This window comes from Rhinopithecus roxellana, chromosome 2 (assembly GCF_007565055.1).
Source record: "Rhinopithecus roxellana isolate Shanxi Qingling chromosome 2, ASM756505v1, whole genome shotgun sequence".
NCBI lineage: Eukaryota > Metazoa > Chordata > Mammalia > Primates > Cercopithecidae > Rhinopithecus > Rhinopithecus roxellana.
In genome coordinates, this window is record NC_044550.1 from 135,277,419 (window position 1) to 135,285,981 (window position 8,563).

An 8,563-nucleotide genomic window follows, 5' to 3' on the forward strand; every position below is an offset into this window, starting at 1 on the left:
GGGCTCATGAAACCGAGGACCGTGGTGCTGGAGAGAGTGGAACCGACCCGGCAGCGAGGACTGTCCCACCCACCCCCGGGCACGGTGTAGAGAAGGGGAACCCAGGCAGCCACGTGCGTCTCTGTCAAGTGGGAAGATAGAGGTGGCCAGGCAGGGGGCTGAAGTTCACAGGTGCTCCAGAGTGCTGGAGAGGAGGGGGCTGCACCAAGAAGCCCAGACACCCGCAGAGGGTCCTCCTGGAGGCTTCAGCTAAGCACAGATCAGTGCAGGAGTGTGAGGAAAACACCCAGGATCAGAGCCCACGCAAGGCTGGGAATAGTCCCTGTGTCTGGCAGCCAGAGCGGGGAAGCATCGTTAGAGCAGGAAGAAGTTCTCACCTTGTAGTAGGGAAGCATCAACATGAGACTAAATACGGTTCAGGTCCCAACAAACACCACTCAATAACAAGACCCAGAGTCAGATGTGGGGGCTCACACCTGTAATCCCAGAACTTTGGGAAGCCAAGGCAGGCAGACCAGTTGAGCCCAGGAGTTCGAGACTACCTTAGGCAACATGGTGAAACCCCATCTCCACAAAAATCCAAAAAGTTGCCAAATGTGGTGGCGTGTGCCTGTGGCCCCAGCTACTGGGGAGGCTGAGGTGGGAGAATCATGAGCCCAGGGGGCTGAGACTACAGTGAGCCAAGATCACACCACTGCACTCCAGTCCGTGCGACAGAGACCCTGCCTCAAAAAAAAAAAAAAAAAAAAGCCGGGCGCGGTGGCTCAAGCCTGTAATCCTAGCACTTTGGGAGGCCGAGACGGGCGGATCACGAGGTCAGGAGATCGAAACCATCCTGGCTAACACGGTGAAACCCCGTCTCTACTAAAAACTACAAAAAAACTAGCCGGGCGAGGTGGCGGGCGCCTGTAGTCCCAGCTACCTGGGAGGCTGAGGCAGGAAAATGGCGTGAACCCGGGAGGCGGAGCTTGCAGTGAGCTGAGATCCGGCCACAGCACTCCAGCCTGGGTGACAGAGCGAGACTCCGTCTCAAAAAAAAAAAAAAAAAAAAGGACCATACAGTTTCCAAGTAACTTAATCACATCCCAGAAACGAATGCAAATGTATGCGTAGGTCACAAAAATATCCAGCGCCAAACAAGGTAGAATACGAAATGTTGAATATCCAGTAAAAACAAAACCCAGGGATGAAAAGAGGCAGGACATTATGACCCGTATGGAGAGATGGGAAAAATCAATCAAAATTGACCGGGGGCCGGGCACAGTGGCTCACGCCTGTAATCCCAGCACTCTAGGAGGCCGAGGAGGGCGAATCACTTCAGACGAGAAGTTCACAAACAGCCTGGACAACATGGTGAAACCCCATCTGTACTAAAAATATAAAAACTAGCCGGGCATGGTGGCAAGTGACCTGTAGCCCTAGTTAGGAGGCTGAGGCAGGAGAATCGCTTGAATCCGGGAGGCAGAGGTTGCAGTAACTGACCTGGAAATGACAAAGGTGACAGGGCAAGTAGAGGACAGCACACACACACTTCTGCTGTGACCATATTCCATATGTTCAAGATGCTGGAGGAAAGGAAAGACAATATGTTAAGTATAGATGGGGGGGAAGCCTCAAATGGAACTTCTGGGGATGAAAAATAGTGTCTGAGAGAGATAATACATGAGATGGGATTAGTGGAACACTGCAAAAAAAAAAAAAAGGATCAGCGTGTATGGGTGCCATGACTCACGCCTATAATCCCAGCACTTTGGGAGACCAAGGCAGGTGGATCACCTGAGGTCAGGAGTTCAAGACCAACCTGGCCAACATGGTGAAACCCCATCTCTACTAAAAATACAAAACTTAGCTGGGCGTGGCAGCACATTCCTGTATTCCCAGCTACTGGGGAGGCTGAGGCAGGAGAATCGCCTCCGAGAGGCGGAGGTTGCAGTGAGCCGAGATCGCGCCACTGCACTCCAGCCTGGCAACAGAGCTAGACTCTGTCACAAAAAAAGGATCAGTGAACTTGAAAACATAGCAGTACAAACTGTCCAAATGAAATGGAGAAAAATGACTAGAAAAATGGAAAGAGCATCAGTGAACTGTGGTTCATCTTCAAGTGGTGAAATACGGGTATAATTGGAGTCCCCAAAGGCGAGGAGACAGAGGTTGGGAAAGAACAGAGCTGTTTTTAGATACAGCAAAGTAAAAGAATCACCAGCAGGAGCGTCTAAGGTGTCCATCAAGCAGAAGGAACGTCATACCCAATGGAAAACTGAATCTACACAAAGAAATGAGGAACACCCTAAACGGCAACTAAATGAGTGAGTATAAGGAGTGTTTTTCTGTTTTGAGTCAGAGTCTCACTCTGTCGCCCAGGCTGGATTGCAGTGGCATGTTCTTGGCTCACTGCAACCTCGGCCTCCCAGTGTAGCAGGACGAGCCTCAGACAAAACTCCTCAGACACTGGATTAAAGAAGGAAGAGGTTTTTTATTCGGCCTGGAGCGTCGGCAGACTCGTGTCTTAAGAGCCGAGCTCCCTGAAGAAGAAATACTTGGCCTTTTTAAAGGCTTACAACTTTAAGGGATCCATGTAAAAGGGTCATGATAAATCAAGCAAGCATGGAAAACGTGACGGGGGGGCTACAGGCATCAGCTAACAGAACAAAAAGTTTTACAGTGCTTTCTCATACAATGTCTGGAGTTTACAGATAACACTAGTAGTTTTGGTCAGGGGTTAATATTATTATTATTATTATTATTTTTTTTTTTAGACGGAGTCTTGCTCTGTCGCCCAGGCTGGAGTGCAGTGGCCGGCTCTCAGCTCACTGCAAGCTCCGCCTCCCGGGTTCACGCTATTCTCCTGCCTCAGCCTCCCGAGTAGCTGGGACTACAGGCGCCCGCCACCTCGCCCGGCTAGTTTTTTTGTATTTTTTAGTAGAGACGGGGTTTCACCGTGTTAGCCAGGATGGTCTCGATCTCCTGACCTCGTGATCCACCCGTCTCGGCCTCCCAAAGTGCTGGGATTACAGGCTTGAGCCACCGCGCCCGGCCTATTACTATTATTTTAACCACCAGGGCTAGGTGGTGGCGCCAAGGTCGTCTAGCTATTTATCTTACTTCTATTTCTTTCCAACTTTTTGCTTTCTCCCCCTTCACCTGTCTCATAAACTAGGGAAAAGGGGTGATGGGTAAAAGCTGGGAAGGACAACAGGCGAAGTGGTGGTCTCATTCTATACCAGGTTCCAGCGATTCTCCTGCTTCAGCCTCCCAAGTAGCTGGGATTACAGGCACCTGCCACCGCACCTGGCTAAGTTTTGTATTTTTAGTAGAGATGTGGTTTCACCATGTTGGTCAGGCTGGTCTTGAATTCCTAACCTCAGGTGATCCACCTGCCTTGATAGTCATCTGATTAACGCAAAAATAATGTATTGTGGGATTTATATCATATGAAAAATTAAAATATGTAACAACAATAGCACAATGGCTGGGAAGGAAAATGTAATGTAAGGTTCTTTGACTATATATGAGGTTATATGGTATCACTTGAAATTAGTGACAAGTTAAAAATGTATAGTAGTCCGGGTGCAGTGTCTCACGCCTGTAATCTCGGCACTTTGGGAGGCTTAGGTGGGTGGATCATGAGGTCAGGAGTTCGAGACCAGCCTGGACAATATGGTGAAACGCCATCTCTACTAAAAAGACAAAAATTAGCCAGGCATGGTGGCATGTGCCTGTAGTCCTAGCTACTTGGGAGGCTGAGGCAGAAGAATCACTTGAACCTGGGAGGCAGAGGTTGCAGTGAGCCGAGATCACGCCACCACACTCCAGCCTGGGTGACAGAGTGAGATTCTGTCTCAAAAAGAAAAAAGAAAAAAGAAAAAGTGTATAAATCTGAAAACAACCATTAAAATAAAGAATTACAGCTAATAAGACAACAAAGGACAGAAATAGAATTTAAAAATTAACCCCCCAAAAAAGCAGAGAAAGAGGGAGAAGAAAAAATGAGATGAGTCCAAGACAAATAGCAAGATGGTAGATCTAAACCCCACCACATTGATAATCACATTAAATGTAAACATTCTAAACATCCCACCTAAAAGGCAAAGATTGTCAGATTGGGTAAAAAAAAGCAATACCCATCTACACGCCTCCTGGAAGAAACACGCATCAAATATAAAGACACAATTATGTTAAAAGGATAGGGAAAGATGTATCACACTGATACTACTCAAAAGAAATCTGGCCAGGCACGGTGGGATGCCCCTATAGTACCAGCTACTTGGGAGGCTGAGATGGAAGGACCACTTAAGCCCAGGAGTTCACGTCCACAATGGGCAGCATCGTGAGACCTTGTCTGTAATAAAAAGACAAAGGAGGCCGGGTGTAGTGGCTCACACCTGTAATCCCAGCACTTTGGGAGGTCAAGGCAGGTGGATCACTTGAGGTCAGGAGTCTGAGATCAGCCAGGCCAACATGGCAAAATCCCATCTCTACTAAAAATACAAAAATTAGCCAGGTGTGGTGACACGCGCCTGTAATCCCAGCGACACCGGAGACTGAGGCAGGAGAATTGCTTGAACCTGGGAGGCGGAGGGTGCAGTGAGCCGAGATTGCACCACTGCACTCCAGCCTCGCTGACAGAGTGAGACTCAGTCTCAAAAAAAAAAAAAAAAAAAAAAAACTACATCATGATCAAGGGAGGTTCATGTACAGATGCAAAGCTAATTTGTCAATGCGCTGACCTAGGGTTGTTCACCCAGCACAATGAGACCAATGTCCACACTGAGGTTTGCAGCAGGTGGCAGGAGGGTGCTTCCTTACAGGCGCCAAGCAAGGAGGACCAGGGCAGCTCCTGCTTAAGTGCTGGCCTCCCAGATAGCATGCAGGCAAGGGTTTTTAAAGGCAGGGGTAAATTTCAGGAAAATAGAATTCACAGGCAAGACTGTAAATCAAAACATGGAGGTTATACATTGGTTTTGGCCTAAAAGGGAGGGATATCTTGAAGGGGTGAGGGGTATTCCAGGTCATAAATAGATGTAAAGATTTTCTGGGGCTAGGCATGGCGGCTCATGCCTGTAATCTCAGCACTTTCGGAGGCTGAGGTGGGTGTATGACGACGTCAGGAGTTCGAGACCAGCCTGGCCAATATGCTGAAACCCCAGCTCTACTAAAAATACAAAAATTAGCCGGGTGTGGTGGTGCACGCCTGTAATCCCAGCTGCTCGGGAGGCTGAGGCAAGAGAATCACTTGAACCGGGGAGGTGGAGGTTGCAGGGAGCTGAGGTCGAGTCACTGCACTCCAGCCTGGGCGACAGAGCCAGACTCCATCTCAACACCGTCCCCACCCCCGCAAAACACACACACACATACACACACACACACACACACACACACAAACTAGCCGGGTGTTCTGGTGCGCACCTGTAATCCCAGCTACTTGGGAGGCTGAGGCAGGAGAATGGCGTGAACCCGGGAGGCGGAGCTTGCAGTGAGCTGAGATCACACCACTGCACTCCAGCCTGGGTGACAGAGTGAGACTGTCTCAAAAAAAAAAAAAAAAAAAAAAAAAAAAAAAAAAAAAAAAAAAAAAAACCTGATTTGCAATTAAGGAAGACCAGTTTTGTTTAAAAAGTTGGGGTCAGCAGAAAAGCATGTTAACTCTGGCTCATGGGTGTGGCTCCCTCCAGGCCCCCTTCAGGAAGAAACAGAACAAGAGCGGCAGGCAGAGTTCAGCCCCTGGTTCCCCGTATCTGAGGCCTGCGGGCCGGCAGATCCATTTGGTGGGGGCCCAGCCTTCTGAAAAGTCACTCCAGGACATACTGAGATGCAATCTTGGTTTTCTATGGGAGCCAGAGTCCCTGGCACCCCTGGCTGCCGTTTTAGCTGCTTGGGCCATCTTGTTTTCAGGCTGCTCATTTACTTCTCAGGGCCGGTGAGGGGCCCGGAATTTCTCCTGAAGGAACTGGAGACTTTCCTTTATTTCCATGCTTGGAGGGGGACCCACAGGCCCCTAAGGGGAGTCCCTGTTGCATCTCAGTTTTAAAACATTTGAAAATCAATCAATGGACATTTCTCTCTCTATAGATAGATAGATAGATAGATAGATAGATAGATAGATTATATATATCTATATATATCTATATATTTTAGACAAAGTCTCATTCTGTCGCCCAGGGTGGAGTGCAATGGCATGATCTCTGCTCACTGCAACCTCCGCCTCCTGGGTTCAAGCGATTCTCCTGCCTCAGCCTCCCAAGTAGCTGGGATTACAGGCGACCACCACCATGCCTGGCTAATTTTTGTATTTTTTTTTTTTTTTTTTGAGGCAGAGTCTCACTCTGTCGCCCAGGCTGGAGTGCAGTGGCCAGATCTCAGCTCACTGCAAGCTCCGCCTCCCGGGTTTACGCCATTCTTCTGCCTCAGCCTCCCGAGTAGCTGGGACTACAGGCGCCCGCCACCTTGCCCGGCTAGTTTTTTTGTATTTTTTAGTAGAGACGGGGTTTCACCATGTTAGCCAGGATGGTCTCGATCTCCTGACCTCGTGATCCGCCTGTCTCAGCCTCCCAAAGTGCTGGGATTACAGGGTTGAGCCACCGCGCCCGGCCTAATTTTTGTATTTTTGTAGAGACGGGGTTTCACCATGTTGGCTAGGCTGGTTTCAAACTCCTGACCTCAAGTGATCCACCTGCCTCGGCCTCCCAAAGTGCGCCTGGCTGCACCTTACCATATTAACAGATAGAAAAGCAACGTGATCTCAGTTGACATAAAAAGTGTTTGACATGGCTGGGCGCGGTGGCTCATGCCTCTAATCCCAGCACTTTGGGAGTGGGCGGATCACGAGGTCAGGAGATCGATACCATCCTGGCTAACACGGTGAAACCCCATCTCTATTAAAAATACAAAAAATTAGCCAGGCTTGGTGGCGGGCGCCTGTAGTCCCAGCTACTCAGGAGGCTGAGGCAGGAGAATGGCGTGAACCTGGGAGGCAGAGTTTGCAGTGAGCTGAGATTGCCACACTGCATTCCAGCCTGGGTGACAAAGCGAGACTCCGTCTCAGGAAAAAAAAAAAGTGTTTGACATGGCCGGGTGCGGTGGCTCACACCTGTAATCCCAGCACTTTGGGAGGCCGAGGTGGGTGGATCACAAGAGACGGGGTTTCACCATGTTGGCCAGGCTGGTTTCAAACTCCTGACTTCAAGTGATCCAGCTGCCTCAGCCTCCCAAAGTGCACCTGGCCGCACCTTACCATATTAACAGATAGAAAAGCAACGTGATCTCAGTTGACATAAAAAGTGTTTGACATGGCTGGGCAAGGTGGCTCATGCCTCTAATCCCAGCACTTTGGGAGGCCAAGGCGGGTGGATCACGAGGTCAGGAGATGGAGACCATCCTGGCTAACACAGTGAAACTACTAAAGTTTCTCTACTAAAACTACAAAAATTAGCCAGGAGTGGTGGTGGGCACCTGTAGTCCCAGCAACTCGGGAGGCTGAGGCAGAATTGCTTGATTCTGGGAGGAGGAGGTTGCAGTGAGCCGAGATCGCGCCACTGCACTCCAGCCTGGGTGACAGAGCGAAAACTCCATCTCGAAGAGAAAAAAAAAAAAAAAGCTGTCATCATGCCTCACACCACCGCTTCTAGGAGGCCACATCGGGTGGATCTGGGCTTGGGGAGTGACGTGCACACCCAAGTGTTCCACTTCCACCCGTTTCCTGGACGGCAGGTAATGTTGGTCAGAAGAGGCTCTGTAGCCGGTCCAGGCTGTGACACCTCCACCTGCTGCGAGTGTGGGTGCCCAGCAGGCCCCACCCTGCCTGGAGTGTCTGGCAGAAGCACCATGCCCCTGGCAAGCCCAGACCTCACATCCCAGGCAAAGGCCATTTCCTCCTGTCACTTGGAAAGCAGCTCGGAGCTGCCCCTCTGCCCTGGTAAAGTCTAACAGCATTCAACGGCCATGTAACTCAGCCGCCCAGGAAGAGCCAGACTTGGTCCCAGCGCGTCTGGAAGTAAGTCCTGTGGGCAGAAGACCACAGCTCCCATGAAACTGCTCCTCCTGAATCACTGCCCCTGCCTCAGCCCACACCGAGGGCTTCATGATGAGAGTCCTATCAGCCTCTGGACAAGAAGGGAAAGTGCAGAGGTGGTTTATGGACGCACGGTGCATGATGTCACCCAGAAGGGGACAGGTATTGTGTCATAGCCGGGGTGGGGGGGCTGGCTCTGAAAGACGGAAGAGGCACCCCACGGCAGAACCAAGGTGGCACATCCAGCCACCCTCAGCTGCACCACGGGCAGCATCCTTGGATGGGTTGGCCAGACTCAGGAGATAAAGACGAGAAGCTTGGGAACAAGGTGACCCGGGGAAAAGGCAAGCACCTGGGCTCCCAGAACAGGCAGAGTGAGGGTCCTGCATCCCACAGAAGTGCCTGCATTTGTCCAGAGGGCATCCACTCTCTGGAGGTCCTTGTGGACAGGGGACATCAAATACGGTCTCTTCCTGTCACCTAGCAACTGCTCCAGGTACAAACTGGCCCAGCAGGGACAGAGTCTGTGTGTTAGCTGACGGCCAGCCAGCAGCA